Source organism: Bidens hawaiensis, unplaced genomic scaffold, assembly GCF_021521415.1.
Source record: "Bidens hawaiensis isolate Kalapana, Puna unplaced genomic scaffold, B.hawaiensis_p1.1 tig00004020_1, whole genome shotgun sequence".
Lineage (NCBI taxonomy): Eukaryota > Viridiplantae > Streptophyta > Magnoliopsida > Asterales > Asteraceae > Bidens > Bidens hawaiensis.
This window is the reverse complement of record NW_027491236.1, coordinates 1,027,858-1,052,986: the sequence shown is the minus strand read 5'-3', so window position 1 is coordinate 1,052,986 and position 25,129 is coordinate 1,027,858. Positions and strand designations below refer to the sequence as shown.

The 25,129-nt window shown below is 34.7% G+C and overlaps 1 non-coding gene and 3 pseudogenes across 1 annotated transcript; 2 read left to right on the top strand and 2 right to left on the bottom strand.

Moving 5' to 3' along the window:
• LOC143624994 (uncharacterized) overlaps positions 1 to 25,129 on the bottom strand; it is a 38,658-nt pseudogene that overhangs the window by 12,474 nt on the left and 1,055 nt on the right.
• LOC143624996 (alkane hydroxylase MAH1 pseudogene) lies at positions 10,214 to 12,399 on the top strand (annotated as a pseudogene).
• Positions 18,562 to 20,352, top strand: LOC143624995 (alkane hydroxylase MAH1 pseudogene; annotated as a pseudogene).
• Positions 24,219 to 24,293, bottom strand: TRNAV-CAC (transfer RNA valine (anticodon CAC)). Its single transcript has one exon. It is a non-coding gene; the product is annotated as a tRNA-Val (tRNA).

The window sequence follows — 25,129 nt, the reverse complement described above, 5'->3', positions numbered from 1 at the left end:
CATATAATAAAGAAAGAGTGAAAAGACATGTCTACCCCTGACTTAACGATTCAATTTAACGGAGTTAGTGATTTGGATATAATTGGTAAGAATTGGGAAACGTGGATGGTTCATATGCAAAAAATAAACCTTTTGTACTAAATTTGTATTATTTGCCAAACCAAAAGAATGAAAATGACAATTTACTCTAAACAAAAAGTTAATAATGCTTTTTACAAGTATATTAATAATACATTGAAAAAAAAAAGAAGAAGAAGCATCAGCAAAACATCCGAAAAGAAACAAGGTTAAAACAAAGGTATAAAACATTTTTCAAATGGTATCTCTAATTTTGTTTATTATTTATAACTTTTTTCCGTATACTCAAAATATAAATCAAAATAAGGGTTAGGTTAAAATACAAATTAAACTAAAAATGAGAAGTGTGATAAATAATCTAGTCTATTGATCTTAGATTTAAATAACTCTGATTAATTTGAGAAGAAAAAAAAAGAAAAATTGGTTTTTATTAGTCCCAACTATTTCATTTTTATCGGCGCTGGTCCCAACTTTCATTTTGGCTGGCAACGGTCCCAACTTTAACATTCGTTTCTTCTACCAGTCCGTGACTAACGGAATACTAACTTCGTTATGTTTTTGCTGATGTGTCATCTGAGTTGTCAAAAAAATGTTACATGGCAGCCACCTCCCCACACCACCGTCCCACCGCCACTCCCGCCACCCCCACCACCACCGCCCAACCCCGCATCGGCATCACCGTCAACCTCTCCGACGAGTCCGCCTTCGCCGTCAAATGGGTCGTCAACCAGTACCTCCGTCCCGCCGACGTCGTCCGCCTTCCCCGTCAAATGGGCCGCCAACCACTACCTCCGTCCCGGCGATGCTGTCATCTTAACCCACCTCAGACCCACCTCCGTCCTCTATGGCGCTGACTGGGGCTCCATTGACTTGTCAATTGCAGACATTGACACTGACAACGAAGAGTCAACCTTAAATTTGACAGTTCCAATGTCAAATTGTCTAACGGAAGCTACAAATGATGCAATTAATTTCTAATTCGAGTAAAAACCCAACAAAACTAATTGATTTACGAACACATCTAACTTGCCTGAAGAACTTTGGGGCCTTGGAAATGTGTGGATGAATTAGGCAATGATTTGCCTCCGATTGTAAGTTGGTATTGCATAGCTCTGATTCGATTGAGGGAATGGTGGTTGAAGCTCCGGAGAGTTTGGTTTTAATTTGGTGGATGTGTTGGGATGATATAAGAATGTAATAAGTTAAGTATAAACACATTCTTATGTTCGAACTCGTCGGCGGACTTGTCGGAGAGGTCGACGACCTATTTGACGGCGAAGGCAGACTCGTCGGAAAGGTCGACGGCGATGCCGATGCGGCGTTGGCGGTGGTGGTGGGGGTGGCGGGAGTGGCGGTGGGACGGTGATGTGGGGAGGTGGCTGCCACGTAACATTTTTTGACAACTCAGATGGACACATCAGCAAAAACATAACGGAGTTAGTACTCCGTTAGTAGCGGACTGGTGGAAGAAACGAATGTTTAAGTTGGGACCATTGCCAGCCAAAATGAAAGTTGGGATCAGCGCCGACAAAAATGAGATAGTTGGGACCAATAAAAACCAATTTTCCAAAAAAAAATGATAGAAATGGCATATATGGAATAGTCCATATTTGTTGACTTTTTCTCTTCACATGCAAGGTGCGATCCCTTTATCATTTTAAAGCGTCCATAACTTTTTCATACGACAATTATTTAAAAAAAGTCATCATAATAATAATAAGCGTTTTTTATCCTTAATATAAGTACCATATTGTTGTAAAAAAATTAAAAAAGAATAATAATGGGTTTTTATAAATCGTGTTATTGGTTTGTCATTGTGTTTTTTAAATTAAGTTTTCTACATTGTCCTATAGGTTATGATCATTGTGTTTTTCAATCGTTACACATATTAAAGATAAAATTTAAAACAAAAGGTACGCCATTGTGTATTTTGTTGTCACTGTGTCTTTATGCTTATTATTTTATCCCTAGATCATTATTGCATCTTCCTACTAATCATGTGTTTTAGTCATTCTGTATTACATTCATCGTATGTTATATTCAGGTCATTGTGTATTATGCATTTACCATTGTGTTTTGCATTTCTGATCATTGCGTAATATGTATTCACCATTGGGTTTTACGTTTTATGTTATTGCGTAATATGCATTCATCATTGTGTTATATGTATTAGATATAGATGTTATTTTATAATTATATTTGCATATTAGAATTACACAACAGTATTATTTCATTATTACAATTTTCAGATTTCATCATTTTTGGAAAAAGAAAAAAAAACACAATGATAAATAGAGAGATACAATGATAAACAGAAAAACATAATGACGTAATTTTTTATTTTTATTTTTTATAAAACAAAGTCATACTCATATTAAAGATAAAAAAAAACACCTGTTATAATGGTGAGCTTTATTTTAGTGAAAACATCGTACGAAAAAAGTTATATAGACATTTTAAAATGATAGGGAAATTAACATGTTTCTTGCATGTAACTAGAGAAATATGTGTTTTTCTCCATCTGTCTTTCCCCCTTGGTCCGCACTTGACACATGTTAAACAATTATGGCTTCTTATCTTTCTCATGTATATTACCCTTTGTAGAATACCTCAACCCTCAAAAGAATATGTACCGGTTTCTATATTTGTTGCTTAAATAGTTAAACACTTAAACCTTCTTCAACTAACATGACTAACTTTTAGTTATAACTTTCTATATCAAATGTTTTATTGATAATAACTTTTATATTTATTTTACAAATCCCTCATCTTCATATCGTAGTTTGGGTTTTCGTGGATGCGTAGCAAAAGTATTTTCTTTTGCATCCCTCATCTAAAATTAGTAAATTCGTTTTTTTCAATAGATAAGAGCTTTTAACTTGAAAAACAACAAGAAAAATTTTAAAAATAAAAAAGAACTAAAAAGAAGGAAGATTTTGGTTGATAAAAATTATAAATTAATTGTTAGATAATGGTTAAATAACAACCACTAGTTTGGTCTAGTGACAAATCTGAATTCATCCAATAATATTGTGTCATGCAGTGCTGACTGGATACTCGCTGAAGCCACTGCTGAAGCCGCCTGAATCTGTTGTGGTTCAGACGAATGGTGGCTTCAGCTAATTTTCTGATTTTTTTATTTTTTTTGTTTTCGAAAATATGAAATAACAATATAAAATAAAAAATAAATTTTCTAATAAAAGAAAATAATATATAAATAAATTTTTATTTATTAAACCATCTTTGACAAAATTAGGCTAAGTAGTACAAAATAACTTAATAAATTAGGCCAATATATAAGCAATAGCATGCATCTATTTAGTTGGGTCTTGTGATTTATAAAAATAAAGCTCATCGGTAAACAAATTAGATCACACTTTCTTCTTCTTCTTCTTCTTCTTCTTCTTCTTCTTCTTCTTCGTCGTGAGCTGCAGCTGTGTGCCTTCTTCCAAACAAGCCAACGCTCAACAAGGGCAAGATCCAACAACTTTTTCACAAATCACATGGACCCAGCCTCTATTCACCAGCAGCGACCCGGCTCACGACGGCTTGCAGAGGTCCGTTTGTGCCGCAGTTCACGGGATGCCTGTGTGGTGTACGCCATCTTCATGACTCGTGCCACCCCTTCGCAGCTCCACTCGTGGACAACAGCGCATAGTCTTACAACCAAATGGTTATCGGTTTTATTCTTACTTCAGACATATTAAAAAAATAAATAAATAATGAGTGTATTTATTAGAAAGCTTAGAATCAATTTAGTTAATAACATAGAGTAACATGTAAATAGATAATAGAGTATTGTGTATTTAGAAAAATCATCAAAGAAAAGAATCAAGCAAGCAACCAAGCACTTTAATTAATTGGACTATTGGTTTTTATTGGTCCCAAGTATTTCATTTTTGCCGGCGCTGGTCCCAACTATCACTTTAACTACCAACGGTCCCAACTTTCACACATGTGTCTGCCACCAGTCCACGACTAACCGAGTACTAACTCCGTTATGTTTTAGATGACGTGTCCATCCTACGTGTTAAAAAACCTTGACGTGGCTGCCTGCGTGTATATTAATAACAAAAAAACCCTTCTCCTCCTTCACAAATCTGCAAATTAAAGTCAAAATCAAAACCAATTCAAAGCCCTGGCACTCCGGCTCCCTCCGCTTCAACTTCATCCTCGGCGGATCGCCCCCCAGCCCCTGGGAGGACTTCCAGTTCAATCGCAAAATCCACGCCGTTATCGGCATCTGCCACTGCCCCAACAATCCGGCAATCGACAAGCGGTCATGGTAACAAAACCTCGGTATGTCCACACCGGCAACCGAACACGCCTGCAACACCGTCATACCTTTCGGGATCTTAACCGGATAGCCGTCCACAAAGACCTCGATGACGTCACCCTGGCTCCGGCAATCGGTGTCCGCTTCGGGAGATCCGGTTCGGCTGCGAATTCGGGTTTGTGGAGGTCCGGTGTTGAGGTGATGGTACGGAGGAGTCTAGGGTTTGTGGGTATGAGTTTGGATCGGAGAGCTTTGGAAGCTAGTAACCCTAACCCCATTGGTTTTGATTTTGACTTTAATTTGCAGATTTGGAAGCTAGCTCGAAACCATCCAGCTTCAAGCAATCTCTTCGGCTCTTCATCCACCACCGGCGTAGCCAATTTTGACCGTTTTAACGGCGGCGTAGGCGTACTGTAATCATCTCCGTCGTTAGCAACGTCAAGAGAGAAGAATTCAGGAGTGTTGGTTTCCGGCAACGGCGTTGAGATTGTGGTTATTTGTGACAATCGTCAATTCCAGGTTAACTCCGTTAACTCAACTCCGTCAATTCAAACTTTAAGATCGTTGAATCTATAACGCACACTTCATTACATTTAAACTAGGGTTTAAATGACGCTTAACACTCACTACATGGGTAGTCTTTCGGGATTTGCACCGAAACGCAAACGAGTTGACGCAAACGATTGATAAATAAACGACAAACGTAAAAACAATAATTATATGATTATTATGTGTTAGGATTATGTGCTATGTGATAATACTATGGTCATGTTAACTTATTGTCCAAGTATGATGGAATGTTCTAGAAAAACAACACTTGGAAAGAAGAGGGACTAGAATGTAACTTGATTATTTATAAATATAACTTAAACACTAAACCCTAACTATTTTCCCTAACCCTACAACTTCCGATCGGAAGTCTCTTGTTCCCTCTCCACGGCTGCCGTCCACAAAGATCACACACACACACATCAATCAAGAGATTAATCCAAGAACTAGGTGCTAGGAAGGTATACTTGATCATCCTTTACCTCCTTGTTGTGTAATTTTGATGTTTAATGGGTTGTATGTAAACCCTAAGTAGGCCGATTATATGTATGTATGTGATCAATATGATTCTTGTTAGTTGCATAATAGATTGATAACTAGATTGATGTTGTTGCATAATTCATTGTTGTCTTTGATTTGGATTAGATCACAAACCCTAATCTTGTATGTATGGTGTGATTGATATGCATGGATAGTAGTTATAGTGTCTAGAGGGTTATATGGATGCATGATAGTTCATAGGTTGTGATTATGTTGAGTTTTGATGTGAACAGATTCTGGACAGAATGTATATACGATGTTTAACTGACTGTAACGAAGTGTAAACGTGAAAATTGATTGAGATTGTGGGTACTGCAGTAAACTAGGTTGAGTCTAGTTTCTATGAAGTATAAATTCGTAATTTTTGGATAAGTGGAAGTATACTTTTATGATTTTACAAAAATGTGATGCAAAGCTGAGCTGTTAGACCTGCTGTTAGGTTATGTTGTAAATGTTATATCTCACGAACCACGAGACCAATTGGGTTGGTTCCACTTCTGGAAGTTGACTCACTGAGTTAGGAACCAAACCCAAGTGGTCTTGCATTTATTGGATTTTTCGTTTGACGGGAATTGCAAATAACATTCTGATGCACATGAATCTGACTGATATAAGTTAGCTGTAATGTTTTGATCATTATGAACAATCTATATGGAATAAAAATAAGATAAAAGATGTTCTGGAAACCTAAGATATGTATGCTTCTGTGGTAAATTTTTGGTGAATTAATTGAGATGATATGGTCGGTGAAATAGTGCAATCTTTCAAGTAGAAATTCTGTCATAACGAAACTAGCTGCTGAGTTGTATAGGAATGCATGAAATATGATAGTTTTTATATAATTGTTGTATTTTGACCAAAATACCCTTGCGGGGAATAGTTGCTAGTTGATTGCCATGAATTGACCAAATTGCCCTTATGGGGAATAATGGTTAGTTAGTCTTTGTTTGTTGACCAAAATGCCCCTACGGGAATAATTGCTAATAAGTATGTTATTAATATGTGACACGAAAGTAATTGCCCACTCATGTATCGTATCACAATTTTACTTGTTTAAGTCACACACGATTCACAAACGAAACACGAAACATGTTACGTGCATAGGTATTATGTGCCGAGTCTAGAGACTCGTTAAACATTCCGATACTTAGAAAATCTCTTTGTTATTTAGAACGCTAGAGAGTTTTCTACGACGCGCATCACTCGGTGATCTAGATAGGATATTCTTCGCAAACAGTGAGTTCACTTACCCCACTCTTAAACTATTTTCAAACATTTTTCACTTGGGGGAGATAACATACTCCGATAAACGTATTTTCTGAGATAAACGCATATGAAAGATTTTGTTATAAATTATATATCACTTGTAAAGGCTAAGCGGCATACGTAACATTTGAAGTCCCACACATCGGACCGGTTAATATTTGGAATAGCGAGTCACTTTTGGGTAGTACTACTGGGTTTAACAAACCCCACCCGACGCTAAGCTCAACTGGAGGTTGAGTGGGTGTAAATTTTGGCTAACACTTACCATGGTCTGGAGGACCTGGTGACGGGCACTTGATAAACAGTCAGCTTCGGTCGCGAACCACTTAGCGATACTTGTTGTATAGATTAGCTACCTATCGATATATAATTTGACATAACACTATCTGGTAATGCAAAACACTTAAACGCTGTAACGTGGTTACACACTCAAACGCCGTAACGGGGTTACGCAACACTTAAACGATGTAACGTGGTTACACACTCAAACGTCGTAACGGGGTTACGCAACATTTAAACATCGTAACGAGGTTACGCAAAACGCTAAACAATTTACCTTATTTTACTTGTGAACTCACCAACCTTGTGTTGACACTTTTAGTATGTTATTCTCAGGTAGCCGAGGCGGGCGCGCGGTTTAGGAGCATGCATTAATGAAAACACTTTTATTCTGCAAACTTAATTTTAACAGTTACATTTGGTTTTAAGTCGTCCTGCGTGACGCAACTTTTGAATTAAGGTTTTACGCTTCCGCATTTACTTTCATTTAAACGTTTTTCTTTGGTTTGGTTATAACTAATGAATCCGATCCTGCCAGTTCACACCCTCTGACGGTAAAACTCCGTTAGTGGATTTTGAGGGTGTGACATTATTGGAATGTGATTACGAAGGACGAGGTAATCTTCGTTGTCAGGTAATTCCAAAGCCAATCAACACATATAAATTGGGTTTTTTGTTATTAATATACACGTAGGCAGCCACGTCAAGGTTTTTTAACACGTAGGATGGACACGTCATTTAAAACATAACGGAGTTAGTACTCGGTTAGTCGTGGACTGGTGGCAGACACATGTGTGAAAGTTGGGACCGTTGGCAGTTAAAGTGATAGTTGGGACCAGCGCCGGCAAAAATGAAATACTTGGGACCAATAAAAACCAATAGTCCTAATTAATTTAAGCTAAAAGGCTTATAGGTCAACTATTTTTATTTTTTTTTATGAACTGTAATCTATATTTTATTTTAATTTCGCTCATAATTATGAGTAGCTAAATAGTTAATGCTTTCTTAATTGCGTGCTGTAGCACCAAGCCCCTAAATAAATAATTACTTCATTATTATCACTAATATTATTGTTATTAGGTATATTGGTTTTTAATGATTTTAATTATTGTCTTTTGGTCACTATTGATCCCAACTTTTAAACTATTTGTTTCTAACGGTCCGCTACTAACAAAATCCTAACGCCGTTAGTTTCAAGTCGCCGGAAAAACGGTTTTGGCTGGAAAACTCAATTGTTTTCCCGAAGACTCAGCATTTTCGTCCCAAACATCTTGGTAACTTCGTATAAGACCTTTAGGAACCTTTTTGTAGTAAAATCCCCAATTATTAAGGTCACCGGAAACCTTAGAACCATCATCGGAATTGGTTGATGGTGCTCAAGTAGTGATAGTTGGTTAGCGGTGAGTCAATTGACGGTGGTGCGGTGTTCAGGTGGTGCTTTCCTGCAACAAATTTGAATTTTCCTGCCAAAAACGTTTTCCCGACGATTTGAAACTAACGGCGTTAGGATTCTGTTAGTCGCGGACCATTAGGAACAAATACTTTAAAAGTTGGGACCATCAGTAGCCAATTCATTAGTTGGGACCAACAGTGACCAAAATGCAATAGTTGTGATCATTAAAAATCAATATACCTTGTTATTATTATTATTATTATTATTTTCTTTAAATGACTAACATAATATATATTTATACTTATATATAATAATAGATTGTTTGTTCGTCTTTATCATGTTTGATAAATTTTAAGCATTATCTTAAATATCTCATAATTCATATGATCATTTTCTTTTTCATTCAAAAGTTGACATTACACGAAATTTTAATGACTGTTACTACTTTGAACCAAATCACCTTTATAATTGATATCTGATTTTATTGATACTGGAAAATTTAGGTTATGCATCATAAGCTCAAAATAGAAATAATAGGTTATGCATCATAAGCTCAAAATAGAAATACTAATAATAATAATAGTAATAATAAATAAATAAAATAACCATACCTGCTAGTTTAATCGTATACTTTAAACATGCATTCGTATTTTTGAAATTTGTTGAATTTACAATAAAACAAGACATAAATAAACAGCCAAAAAAAAAAGAAATAAACATCAATATTGATTTTCCTAATAAGTTCAGGCGTTCAATTCTTTAAAAGAAGTTACCTAATTTCTTAACTTACAACGCTAAACATAGAAGTTTAAAAGTAACATGGGTCATTCTTCTTTTTTTCTTTTTATAAGTATTTGCTAATTTATATTTTGTTGTTAATAATAAAATGTTTTTGATCCTGTTTCTCTGATATTATATATATATATTAATTAAGACTTTGGGGGTATGCGGCTCATTTAACCCTTAACCAGTTAGTGTTTTATTTTCTTTTGTTTTTGCTTTTAATATAAATAAATAAAATGATAGAGAATAAGGTATAAGAGTATTCGCATCTCACTCCCTATCTTCAAATAAAAAATTATACTAAAACTCACTTAATTTTCTCTTTTCATTTCAATTAAATAATACTTTTTATATCTTTTATCATTACCTTTTCTCTTTCCTTCACTCACAACCACTTTCAAAATATATTAAAAAATTATAGAGGATGAACAGTAACTTTTCAAATATACAGAAAAATCACTACTTTTTCTAAAATATAAAAACTCTTCACTCACAACACCCTGAATCACTTTCTAAATTATAAAAACACCCCTCACATAATATGAGGGGTTGGATGAGAATGCTCTAAGAGCATTCTCAACTCATTCCCTACCCTATATCCTTATATATCATATAATTACACCACAAATTACTATTTTTTCTCTTTTCTGTTTAATTAAATAATACTTTTTATACCTTTATCATTATCTTTTCTCTTTCCTTCACCCACATCCACTTTTTAAAAATATTAAAAAATTATAGGGTATGAATAGTGAATCATCAAATTTAACTTCCCATATAACATTTTTCTCTCTCCTCTACTCACAACCACTTATAACCATACTATATAATTTACAAATTCTCCTCACATATGTTAAAAGAATGGGCTGAGAATGCTTTAACATCACTTAAGTAGTGGGATTGAAGGATGAAGTAAAAACCGATGTGATGTTGAAAAAAATGAAAAATGGGAAGAATGACATGCCTAACGCTTATTTAAAGGATCATGTAGGTAGTATCTTTTGTAATTTTATTCGCCACCACTGCTATTCGCCTTTTACATACATACCATGGCTTTCCTTGAAGCTGGCCAAATCCTTCCATTTGTAGTTTTCTTTCTAGTTGTCTTTGTCTTATTGCATATAACTCAACGCCATAAATCTATGATCATCCCTACAAACTGGCCGGTTCTTGGTGGAATACCAGCGGTCATTGCAAATATTAGCAGACTCCATGAGTACGCCACTGACGTTCTTGCATGCACCGGTGGTACGTTCTTTTTAAAAGGACCTATGTTAGCCAAAATGGACATGCTTGTCACCTCAAGTCCTACTGACATCCACTACATTATGAGCAAAAATTTCCATAACTACCCGAAAGGTCACAAATTTTGCCAAATCATTGATATCCTCGGAGATGGAGTGTCGAATAGTGATGGGGACATATGGGAGTTCCACCGGAGGATTTTCATATTTCTCCTAAACCATCCTAGCTTTCATAACCTCTTTAATAAGATTGTTTTGAGCAAGGTTGAAAAAGGGTTACTACCGGTACTAGACAATGTTTCGCGACAAGGGGTGGTGATGGATTTGCAGGAAATATTTCAAAGGTTTGGGTTTGATATTATATGTGAATTAGCTATTGATTACGACCCACAAAGCATGTCTCTCGATTTTCCTTGCGTTCCATGTGAAAAGGTTTTATCGAGTGCGGAAGAAGCCATCTTTTGGAGGCATATCATGCCACCAAAATTATGGAAATTGCAACGTTTGCTTAGATTGGGAAATGAGAAAATGTTAAGTGATGCAACAAAAATAATAGACCAGTTCACATATGAAAAATTAGCAAAAAAGCAAAAGGAGTTAAGTAACATGAATTATGAACATCGTAAAGAAAGTTTTAATTTTTTAACAGCTTTAATTATGGAGTTGAAAGACCAAGGTGGCACATCTAATGATCCCAATAGGTTTCTGAGAGACTTTGTGTTGAATATTATAGTTGCAGGAAGAGATACCTCTAGCAGCACTCTCTCTTGGTTATTTTATCTTCTTGCCAAAAACTCGATAGCGGAAGATAAGATCCGAGAAGAGCTTTTCGACAACTAGAGAAAAATGTGGGTGGTGTTGAAGCATTAGATTTGGATAAACTGGTTTATCTTCATGGTGGATTATGTGAAGCATTAAGGCTTTACCCTCCGGTTCCGTTTCAGCACAAAACTCCAGCGCAACCCGATACGCTTCCAAGTGGCCATAAAGTAGATCCTAACGACACAATCGTTCTAAGTTTTTATAGCATGGGAAGGATGGAATCGATATGGGGAAAGGAGTGCTTGGAATTTAAACCTGAGAGGTGGCTTGAAACAGGAGGAGGGATCAAACACGAACCGTCTTACAAGTTCCCCACGTTTAATGCTGGTCCAAGAACTTGTTTGGGTAAGAACATGAGTTTCACTCAGATGAAGATAGTGGCTGCCACAATCATACACCGTTACCATGTGGAGCTCGTCGAAGGGCACCCGGTAACCAGTGGTGGACCCAGGATTTTTTGCCAATGGGGTCCCATATTTTCGGTGTTCAAATTTTTCGGGTCGGTCGTTGTTCAAGTCGGGTCGAGGAGAAGAACATAATAAAAAACAATATCATAATAAAACTTTCTTTTCAATCATCACTACCTGAACGGGTCAAAATGGGTCGGGTTGACACATAAACACTTTGTTTTCCCTTTCTTAAACATTTTTGAGATAGAACCTAGATCCACCCTTTCATAAGCATGTGTTGAAAACCATTAACTTAAACTAGTGAAAAATAAAACTGATATTTTAAAGTGTTTGAATGTTTCTAAAGAAAACCATGCATAAAGTTGAAAACAATGATATGTATTTTAGAGGTGTTTGAATGTTTCCAAAGTTATCATTGCAACATTAGCAATCAAATGATTGATTAACACTAAAAATTAACACAAAAAACCAAAAACTGAGTCTTGTAAAACTTGAACCCATGACCTTTCAAAGATAAAACAAGGGACTTTCCACCAGACCACATCAACATTAATAGTATGGGTTCCAAGTATTAAATCTTATGGGGTCCTCAAAGAATTTAATATACCGCTTCTAATAAATTTTTAAAAAACATTGGTGTCCAGGGACCCCGATCCACACTATGTGGGTCCGCCCCTGCCGGTAACACCAGGTGCTTCTATAGTGCTCCATATGAAGAATGGATTGAAAGTGTGAGTAACAAAAAGAAGTGATGCTTGAGTTATATGTTTGATATCATTCTATTGTGTTACCGTTTGGTGTGTGAACTTAATATGCTAAATAAGGTCCTTTAGGTCATGTGTGAGTGGTTCGGTTAATATGCTAAATAAGGTCCTTTAGGTCATGTGATATCATTCTATTGTGTTACCTTTTGGGGTTTGAGTGCTTCAGTTACAAATACATGTGTGCCTAGCCTGTAATTGCAAAATAAATTAGTATCGTTATTTTAATGGAATACAATAAAAATTGAATTAATATATAGATGAAGTCCATGATGAGTGCGATAGTTGATTGTGACAAACATGTAGTGGTAGTCGACGTTGATAAGTGAGAGAAAGAAATCATAAGGGATGCTTATGAGATCACGGATTTATCCTCATTTGCAACGCGTGGCTTATTGTAAACCTTAAAGTATAAAGAAGTGTTGGTATTACACATTTCAAAATAAAGGCTGGTGGTGTTACACATTTTGACAACCACAATGACGATTCACGTAGATTACTCCAAAATCCCAAGAGGGTTTATACATATTTGCACTCGAAATAAAAATACACACCAAAATTACAGATCTAACACTATACCAAATTTTATGGCAAAACATCATTAGATTAACCTTTTTAATCTATGCGTACCTTGGGAGCAACCTGGTTCAACTTAGTCCTTTAACTTTCCTTACGAAGAACCAAGGTAGAGCATAAAGTTGTGATATTAAATTTTGTTGTTTCCATGGTTACAGTGTCGTCTCCGAGAATTTATCTGCCTCGGTCGAGCTGAAATAAAAAGACCCATACGACCCTAACGAGTAACGAAATAATATAAGCTAAAAAAATTTTAGGCTTTATGTAAATGGTTTTTTGTTTCATTTGAACAATTAAAATTTTAAATAGGCTTACTTGGTTATGATTTAGGATTATGTCTCAAATGATATTAGAATCTTTTTGTTGGGAGTCATATTCCTTTACCACTAGATCAAGCTAGCTATTGTATAAATAGTGTAAAACATAAAATATACATATTTATTTTTCATAAAAATATATATAAAATAAAGTTTTGTGCCTCCAAAAATTAAGTATCCCAGCCGGTCGCCCACGTTGCCCTATGCCTCAGCCGACTCTGCATGGCTCACTATTTATAGCCGAGCCTCGACACCCCTGGCAGACCGCCGGAATTAATGGCGACGGTACTCTGCCACCATTGCGATTCGCATCAACAGATGCGTGTCAAATTTACCTAAGCCGATAGTGGATCGTCTAAGGCACCACCGTCGGCCGCTAGGCTCCTCGGCATCGACACGTGCATTCTTTCTTGGTTAGTCATCCACCACATGCCATCACTGGGTTGGTTATTTCAGGGTTAAGTGACGGATTTTCGGCTATTATGATAGTGGTCCGCTGCCAAGTTCCATTTTCCCGGGGACCAGTACTCTTGATAGGGTCCATAGACTAGAGACTAAATTTTTAGCACACCTATGAACTACCATAACTCATCTAGAAGGTAGCATTTGGTATCGGTGAATGATAAGGGGAATTGAATGATTCATTGCGCAGGAATGAAAAAGGTGGTGTTTGGTTATTCAATGGAATTGAATCATCTATTACATATGGAATCCCATTCCACCAAAACCATTCCTTCCCACTCCTTCCCCCCCCCCCCCCCCCTTCTTTTTTTTTTCATTCCATTCCTCCTTCATTTTAGATAGTGTTTGTTATGGAGGAATGAAAGGTGGAATATAATAAGCCATTCCAAAGGAATGGAAAAAAACATGTTTGGTTACCATGCATGAATGGAATGGATCATTTCAAATGGAATGAAACTCCTTCCATTTTTAGAATTTTCATTTCTTTGGGTATGAGTGTTTTTTTTCATTCCTTCGAGGAATGAAAAAGTCAAAAAGTCAACATCATTATTACTATTATAAAATTATAATTATATTATTATTATTATTATTATTATTATTATTATTATTATTTTCTAGTTATAGTTATTATATTATCATTGTCGTTTTGTATATTATAATATAACTATTATTATATTAGAACTATTATTACATTATCAATATATTTTATTTTTAAATTAGATGAGTTAACATTTCACAACGCATATACAGTTTAACGATCTCGTTGCAGCACGAGGTCCTAAAAATACTTATTATGAATATTCATTTATTATTAATATTATTTATTTCTTTTTTATTATTACTAATAAAAATATTAATAATGATAAAGTGATTAATCATTCCATTCTTACATGGTAACCAAACATGACAATGAAATGGTAATGATCCATTTCATTCCTTTCTCCATTCCATTACCATGTCCATTCCATTTCCTCATCTATTCCATTACCCCGTACCAAACATACCCTTATTTTTTTTTCGAACAGTGACTTTTTCAGTTAAGCGATATCACGACCGAGTTTACGGCCCCACCACCCTACTCGGGCCAGACTATGTTGACATTATCGGGATCCACGCTGGCATCCAAGTTTGGCTTGGCATTCCTGGTAAAACCCAATTTGCTCACCCCGCCCGAAGGCATGACAGGTTTTTTTGCTCTGGGAAAATCCGGTCGGCATCAAGGATCGAACCCAGGACACCCAGGTTTTTTTGCTGAGTTATCCCTATTAATTTGATTTTAATTGAATTCATTCCTTTTCACATACGTAAACTAATATGGTGTTATATATATTTTACTAGGTTTTATCCCTTATATTACGGGGGTTGTTTTAGATTTTTCATTCATATTATTTATATATTTTATGAATTTTAATTGTATATATGATAAGGAAGTTAATAATATACTTAGGGTTTGATTATGAACGAGTTTCACAAATAAATGATATGTTATAAATCGTTTAAAAGCTATCTGGGTTTGGTGAGACCGATAACCCACTTAATTTTTTTTACTAAAATTGTTTCTTAATTATAAATGATATCTTTTTTTAATCGGATATTAATTTTTAGTATATCTCTATTTTATAGGATTTTCATATCAAATATTTTGTAAGATTAATTTTTAATTTAATGAGATGTTATAACCCGTTTATTTGTATTTATGATAAGGAAGTTAATAATACACTTAAGGTTTGATTATGAAAGAGTTTCACAAATAAATGAGATGCTATAACCCGTTTAAAAGCTATCTGGATTTGATGAGACCCATGACCCGCTTATTTTTTTTACTATAAAATTGTTTCTTAAGTATAAATAATATCTTTTTTTTAAATCATATATTAATTTTTAGTATATCTCTATTTTATAGGATTTTTACATCAAATATTTTGTAAGATTAATTTTTAATTTAATAAGATATTATAACCTGTTTAAGGGCTAGCTAGGTTTGATGAGACTCATACCCGTGAATTCTACGTCAAATGGATGAGATGATTCCATTTACAAATAAAACAATCTGATGGCTTGAGAGGAGGTGAGAAGTAACCAGAGAGCTTTTAAATGCTTCGTTTATATATATATATATATATATATATATATATATTTAAGATTTAAGATTAAGATCATTATGCATACTTCAATAGTATTTTATTCATTCCACACTTAAATTTTTGAGCAGGCATTTGCATAAACTACTACCACCACTACTACTACACATTGTCTAACAATCTTTAGCGCTCCGTTAGACACCTCATATTTCAAGTGATGATTTTGCACGGTATTTACTCGTTCAATAACATTTGAAATATATACTTCAAACGTTTCACTTATACCCACTACTTTATCTTAGTTATCATATTTCGGTTTTCAACATTTTTGTAAGTTGAAACTTTTGACATGAAATGTTGATGGGTGTTACAACAACAAAAATTTTAACAACTTTTGACAACACCTCAAATAATGCAAGTACAATTCAAAAATTAATATTAACGTATCAGCCGATTTTGTGAGACTGTTTTTTTTCCATAGCCATGTATCACACACATTTAGCTTATATGAACCAGTTATCAAGGAAATAAGCAAATTATTGGATATTTTATAAGCATGTTACAGGACGTTTCTAGAGTTAGTCGAGATACATAATATATAAACAATTTTGCCAATAAACAAAGCCGCTTCTTAGGTATGCTTTGGGACGTACCTACCATGTTATGGAATTTGAAGGCAAAATTTACGAGAAGGTAACCGTTCCGATGAAAAAATAAATTTATAAAATAATTTAAAGAAATGCCGGTTGTTATTACTTGTGCCCATGCGTTGAACCCGTGCTTGAATATTATAAGATTAATTAATTGATTTGGATTGTTAAACTTTTGGAAACACATGAAAAAGACGTACACTTGTTTATAAAATATGTATAACTATTATTTTAAAATGAAAATGGCACGCAATAAAACATTTCCGATGCCTTTGGTTCGCCATCTAGTAGTTCACGTAAGAATCCCGGCTATAACCTTTTTAAAGATTTTACAACAATGCGAGTAAATGCATGTGAAGTGGTTTAAATTATATATGAATTATATAAATATTTCCTACGCTTATTAATAGTTTTTGGCACATTTTTATTGATTATTACTGATAATTTGTTCGTATTTATATTTTGCGGTTTCAAAAGACAAAGAGCTAAAATGAAGTATTTTTACTAAACTTGAGACCGACGAGTAAAACTTAAAATAAACTTTGTGTATTTATTATTAGTATTTTTATTATTTTATAATATATATTAGTTATTAAAGAACTTAAATGCTTTCTCGGTTCGAGATCTCCTTGACTTACACAGGTATACAAGTTCTGGTAGGAAGAAAGCAAAGGTTTTTATGTTGTTTGTTTAGTCACGTTATGAAGTATTTGGAAAGCTAGAAATGAGTTGGTGTTCAACGGGAGGTCCGCGGTGTTATCAAATGTGGTGGGAGATATGAAGGCGCTTGGGTTTTTATGGATTAAAAACCGAGCAAAGTGGAGGAATTTAACATGAAAGAATTAGCAAAGTTTCAATATTTAGATATTTTTCCGTTGAAATTGATTATGTTGGGTTTGGTTGGTGATTTGATGTGTTATTTGCTTGTAAAGTTGGTCTGGTGACTTTCATATGATGTATATATTATACATATTTTTGTTGGTAAAAAAAACATATATGTATATTGAATAAAAAGAAGCCAGCCGGAGAGCGTGAATGGATTTTAAACAAGGCCCACTCTCACCGGAAGAATGAAAATAGGTAACATTTTTATGACACCTAAATAAATAATGTATCACACACATATTTAACTTATATGAACTAATTGTCAAGGAAATAAGCAAATTATTTACGAGGGCGGGCTACTACAATAGACAGGGGTGACCTAGGGAGGCTACCCTCAATTTTTTTGTCGGGAGAGCAAATTTATTTATTTTGGTCGAATTTTGTATTTCATTACCCCTGAAATAATATAATGTTATTCGTATTTAAAGCCCAACCAAATTAGTAGCTACGATCAAAATAAAGCCCAAATAAAATAAAACCATTGTTCATCATTAATGTATAACATGGGTTAAGTAGTGGGATTAAACGATAAAGTAAAAACTAATGTAGCAATTGAAGAAAAATAAGCAGAAAGATCCATGACGCGTAGCCCAACGGTTATTTAAAGGATCATGTAGGTAGTATCTTTTATAATTTTATTCGTCGCCACTGCTATTCGCCATTACATACATACAATGGCTTTCCTTGAAGCTGGCCAAGTCCTTCCATTTGTAGCTTTCTTTTATAATTTTGTTTAATTCAATGATTGCATTTTTTTGCTTCAGTTTAAGTTTAAAACTAAAATGAGTGTTAACTCCTGATCAGACTTATCCAATACTCATAATAAATTATTACCTGGCAAAATGGGAGAATGTAAGAATAAATATATCATCATTATCGTACTCAGTATATCCCACCAATAACAAAGCTATCGTAGGGCCTGAGGATAAATATATAATAATATATATTTATATATGTCTATTATAATCATTTATATTATAATAGATCAAAATTATTAATATACCTTATCAAATATTAGCTTGTTAATTGTTGATTGTCCATATTACTCTTGCTAGCTAATAAAGGGTTTCCCCTTGAATGTATATACAGAGAATAAATTAACATCATAACCCAATTTTACATACAATTTTATGTGTCTTCTCTCTTCTAAACCGGGTTCCTATCAAGAACTCTAATACCATCCTTAACTATGCATCCTAAAGAGGAACTCGATCAATATGACAAACATGTCGACTACGTCATACTCTGCTGGGATTACTACTTTCCTGTTGTAACAGGTACACATATAACTATAGGTTTTTCATATTATCATGTTTTTCCTTACTAATACGAATAACTGATCAACAGAAAAATGAGCAGAAAGATCCATAAGCCATAGCGCAACGGTTATTTAAAGGATCATGTGGGTAGTATCTTTTATAATTTTATTCGTCGCCACTACTATTCCCCTTTTACATACATACCATGGCTTTCCTTGAAGCTGGCCAAATCCTTCCATTTGTAGTTTTCTTTCTAATTGTCTGTCTTATTAACTCAACGCCATAACTCTATCATCCCTACAAACTGGCCGGTTCTTGGTGGAATACCGTCGGTCTTTGTAAATATTCGAAGACTCCATGAGTACGCCACTGATGTTCTTGCATGCACCGGTGGTACGTTCTTTTTAAAAGGACCTATGTTAGCCAAAATGGACATGCTTGTCACCTCAAGTCCTGCTGACATCCATTACATTATGAGCAAAAATTTCCATAATTACCCGAAAGGTCCCAAATTTCAAGAGATCTTTGATATCCTCGGAGATGGACCGTCGAATAGCAATGGGGACATATGGGAGTTCCACCGGAGAACATTCATATTTCTCCTAAACCACCCTAGCTTTCATGGCCTCCACAATAAGATTGTCTGGAGCAAGGTTGAAAAAGGGTTAATACCGGTACTAGACAATGTTTCGCGACAAGGGGTGGAGACGGATTTGCAGGAAATATTTCAAAGGTTTGGGTTTGATATTATATGTGAATTGGCAACTGATTACGACCCGCAAAGCATGTCTCTTGATTTTCCTTACATTCCATGCGAAAAACTTTTGTCCCGTACTGTAGAAGCCATCTTCTGGAGGCATATCATGCCACCAAAATTATGGAAATTGCAACGATTTCTTAGATTGGGAAATGAGAAAAGGTTAAGTGATGCAACAAAAATAATAGATCAGTTCATATATGAAAAGTTAGCAAAAAAACAAAAGGAGTTAAGTAACATGAATTATGAACATCGTAAAGAAAGTTTTTATTTTTTAACAGCTTTAATGAAGGAGTTAAAAGGCCAAGGTGGCACATCTAATGATCCCAATAGGTTTCTGAGAGACACTGTGTTGGGTATGATAGTTGCAGGAAGAGACACCTCTAGCAGCACTCTCTCCTGGTTATTTTATCTCCTTGCCAAAAACCCCATAGCGGAAGATAAGATCCGTGAAGAGCTTTTTAAACAACTAGATAAAAATGCGGGTGGTGTTGAAGCGCTAGATTTGAATAAACTGGTTTATCTTCATGGTGGGTTATGTGAAGCCTTAAGGCTTTACCCTCCGGTTCCGTTTCAGCACAAAACTCCAGCGCAACCCGATACGCTTCCAAGTGGCCACAAAGTATATCCTAATGACACAATCATTCTAAGTTTTTATAGCATGGGAAGGATGGAATCGATATGGGGAAAGGATTGCTTGGAATTTAAACCTGAGAGGTGGCTTGAAACAGGAGGTGGGATCAAACACCAACCGTCTTACAAGTTCCCTGCGTTTAATGCTGGTCCAAGAACTTGTTTGGGTAAGAACATGAGTTTCACTCAGATGAAGATAGTGGCTGCCACAATCATACTCCGTTACCATGTGGAGCTCGTCGAAGGGCACCCGGTAACACCAGGTGCTTCTATAGTGCTCCATATGAAGAATGGATTGAAAGTGAGAGTAACAAAAAGAAGTGATGTTTGAGTTATATGCTTGATATCATTCTATTGTGTTACCTTTTGGTGTGTGAACTTAATATGCTAAATAAGGTCCTTTAGATCATGTGTGAGTGGTTCGGATATAATTTATAAACAGAGTGTGCGCCTTGGCTTGTAATGGAATACTATAAAATTTGCATTAATAAACAGATGATTATCTATGTGGAAATCCATGATCACTGTGATTGTATTAGAGAGAAGGGTTTAAATGGTTATTTGTATTATTTGATTTTATCTCTTCAATATCGTATATGTTTCTTTTTCCTTCTCTTCAGCCCTAATTGTATTCTTATGGTAGTGTAACGTACCGATAAACGATGCTGGTAGAGAGTATTAGTTCCACAAAGGTGGTGACAATCTATGATGACGAGAGGCAGTGGTAGTCGAGGTTGATAAGCAAGATAGAGAAATCATAAGCTTTAAACTATATAAAGCACTGTTGGTATTACACATTTCAAATAAAAGACGGTGTTACACATTTCAGAGAAGAGAAAAACCACAAGGATGATCCGCCTACACAGCTTACTCACAAACTTAATAAACTACTATTACTCCAAAATCCCATGAGGGTTTATAGTTTTATACATATTTGCACTCTAAATAAAAATACACACCAAAATTACAGGAATAAATAATAAGATATACAATCATTCTAATCCTTTTCAAAAAGATTTTCATTTTGCTTTGAGTCTTTAAAATGAGAAGTCCAAAAAGATTTTGCTTTAAACTTTTGAGTATGTTTAAAGTTTGTCTCAAAAAAAAAATAAAAACAAATTTGAAAAATGTCAAACAGTTTTGGTTAAAAGCAAAAGTCTTTAGCGAACACTAGAAGAGATATTATAATGACTATTCAGTTGAATGCTTTGAAGAAGTATTAAAAGTGTTTTAAGTGGAAATGTGATCCAACCTATATGGGAAATGATAGTAGATTGCTACTACTTAACATATGGATTTAATAGGCTGAAAAGACTATATGTGCAGTCATTAATATGAAGAATTGAAGTGATATAATCATAATGAATTGCTAGGTTTAATGTGGATTAACATTTTAAAGAAGTATGCATGTTTTTACATACATCTCTCCAAATGATAGACAGAAAGGGAATTACTCAGTCGTACACAAGCCTGATGGTATTTGGTCAACCCAAAATGAAATATTTTACTCATGACAATGAACAAAATTGCTTAAATGATTATACATCAACCAAAAGTTGATAAAAATACAATCTTAAAGGGTTAAAATTAGAACAACAAAGGTGGGGCATCACTATAAGTCCTGAACATCTTGTATGAAAGGCATCTAAGTCCGAATTGCGTGGCATATAAGTCCAACGTTCAACCCTAATGTTTGAAATTTGAAAAAATATTCCAAAGTTTGAAAAAGAAGTAGGTTCTGTTATTTAAAGTTTTTGACCAAGCATTAGGAGGTAGAACTCAATTTGGAGTGATCTGGAGAAAACTAAATAAGCTTTGAGAACAGATAAGATACATCATAAGTCGGAATGTGTGGTCCATTTAACTCTTATGCATAAATTGAACCTTAGTCATATCAGTGATGCTATGAAATTCTTGTAAGCTAAGAAATGCATGCCATTAATTAATCTATAATATTTGAAGAAAGATCAAGCCATTGTAATTGAATTGAATTTCCAAACTCGGGTGGTATGTTACCACTTATGTTGTTATATTCCATCAGTAAGGTTGCCAATTTCTTGCATTTGCTCAAGTTTTGAGACAGCTTCCCATGAAAATTGTTACGAGTGACTTCAAGGAAATTTAAACTTGGATACACCCCAAAACTATTCGATATATCTTCGATAAATCAATTTAAATCAAAGAATTACCTCTTATTAAGCTAGAGCAATTCCTTAAGCATATCAGTATGGGACTGATGAGTTGATTATAACTTACCGATAAATTTTGAAGCATTCCTCCATGGCACAAATCTTCAGGCAAATGGCCAGACAATTGATTAATGCAATTTCTAGCTCAAGCATGACTGTACTTGCCAGTCCTTGTGGTATAGGACCAGATAAATTGTTCACACGAAGATACAAATACTGTAGGTTTCTTAGGTTTTGTAGTGACCAATGAGTAGAACCATTGAGTTGGTTTTCACTTGGTGATAGCTGAGTGAGGGACTTTAGATTCCCTAGTTCAGCAGGAATGGGTCCACAGAGTTGATTTTGGTACAAGTGTAGGAGAGTCACAGATGTTAAATTACCCAACGATGAAGAAAACTTGCCTGTGAGATGGTTTGAAGAGAGGCTGAGCCACACAAGTAACACCAGGCTCCCGGTTTCTTGTGGGATCGAACCATTCAAGCTGTTTTGGAAGAGGTACAAAACAGTAAGCCGTGTTAAATTTTTCCAATGGTTGGTGGAATTACCCCTGAAAGCGTATTTATTGAAAGATAACAAAAACAAGTTTGGACAGGAGCTGAATGTGTGTGGGGATTGGACCGAAAAAGTAGTTTACACTAAGATCAAAATGAGAAAGGTTGTGGAGAAACGAGAGCGGGAACTTGTGAAGAGTACCCTTTAATTCAGATGATGTGAGGTTTAACCTCTGAATGGTCCAATCATCATTGCAAACGACACCGAACCATGAAGTGCATGGAGTCGATGCGGTAGCAACCTCAGATGTGAATTATGTGAATTATGTGAACGACTTTAATTCATGGCATCAAAGTTCTTGACACTTTAATGTCACTTAAGTGAACGACTTTAAATCATAGTGTCAAGTTCTTGACACTATATTATAAGTAGGTCAAGCTTGGGCCTGCCAGATGAATTGAGAAATTATTATAATATGGTAATATGTGAATGAACTTGATGCATTTCTTGAGATATGGTTAAGCGGGCCTGGTTAATGGTAAAGAAGAGACACAAGAACCGACCCGAATCCTAGAACCGATTGTTATTATTGGGCTCATTTGCTTGATATGAGATGGTTTTTAATTGAGAAGTTATTGGGCTTACATTGCAATTTGTAGAAAACAATAGCGCAAAGATAACTAACAACATAAAAGTTATAACCCTTGCTAATTAGTATCGACCAACATATATTTTGTGCAAAACCAATTTTTCATCATACATATACATATACCAGTGTTTGTCACAAATGATAATTTCTCATAAAACTTTTCTTAAAAAACCAATGCAAACTAGTAAAATAAATCAAGTCATAAAGATAATAACAAAATTAAGTAATAAATCAACTAGGCTGTATAATTGTTTCGAATACAAACAAGTTCGCGGGTCTTCCTTTAAACCCGTTGCTGAACATTGTAAAGTTGCTATAACTTAAACGTCCTTCTACATTGTTTAGCCTATCATTTTGGTCAATACACCTTGCGAATTCGGTCGGTATCATTTAAGTTCATACCAACAATGACACTAAATCTAGAAAATAAAACCGTGAGTGCCCAAAAGAGTATCGTCACATGTACAAACTTTGTAAAGCGGCACGAAATTAGTTTGTATCGGTTAGCTTAATTACGCTAGTCGGTACTGACAGTAAACCTAAAAATAATATTACTAAACCCCCACAATACCTGTATAGCTTATGGTACAAAAAAACATATTTAAACCGACGTGCAAATTACGAGATCCAGAGCTTTCATACGTCTATTTAAACTAATGTAACGAACTATTTGAATATATTTAATGCCTTTGTAACGTCGAATGCTTTAATTATTTATGAAACCATGTGTTGTGTAAAATTTGTTACAGTATAAAACTTGAGACTTAAGTTACTAAAATTGTCATAGCATTAGAGGTGCTGAAAGCAGAAGTCAGAAAACTGGAAACGGCCAGCTTGATTAGAATAATATAAAAGCAAAATATAAAATGTCTTAAGCCCGGATTCGAACCGGGTACCTCTAGTGTGTGAGATTAGCGTGATAACCGACTACACCACCCAGACAATTTGACATTTGACATGTTTAATTTACTTAATACTATGAATGAAATTTTTTATTGTTATCCGAATAGTTCATGCATGTGGACCTTCGGTAAAATGATAAAATGGAGAAGATATATATATAGTAGATTTTATAAACGTCTAAACTTTAAATAAAATTATGATTTTCATCTCTAAACATGCATGTAAGGCATTGTAAGCTAAGCTATGTGTAGTCTGTAAAAATGTTTTAGACGACTCATGTCAGTTTCATTCTGCATCCTTTATAACATACGAGTTACGACTATCAAATAGCATGTACTACACCTTCGATTAACAAAACCCACCCCCCAAATCAAATAGAAATTTGACTCAACAGTCATAACATACACAGATAAACAATATACCTCACACTAAATACAAACCAAAACCATGTTCAAAACAAACATACTAAGTTACTAACACAAACAAATTAAATCCAACTACAAAAAAAAAATGTAAAAGATATGAAGATATTGATGCTGAATCGTCACATAAGTATGATTGACTAAAATGTTTACTATGACACCATAATGTTAAAAAGGCGGAGCCTCTTCCAACTTAAAAAGGTGAGGCCATCCCGAACCACCATTATGCCCCTGCACCATATGCAATTCGAAAAAAATGTAAAAAATCCTAAATTAATATAACATTAACAGATTGGAGACCAAATGCAAAATCCTAAATCAACTCATTACATATGTAGATATACATTTTTTTTAATCACAAAGTGAACTTTGACATGTAGATATACTTGGGAAACATACAGAATCCAAACTCACAGATTAGTAGAAACAAAACAAAATCTATTTATTTGTAAC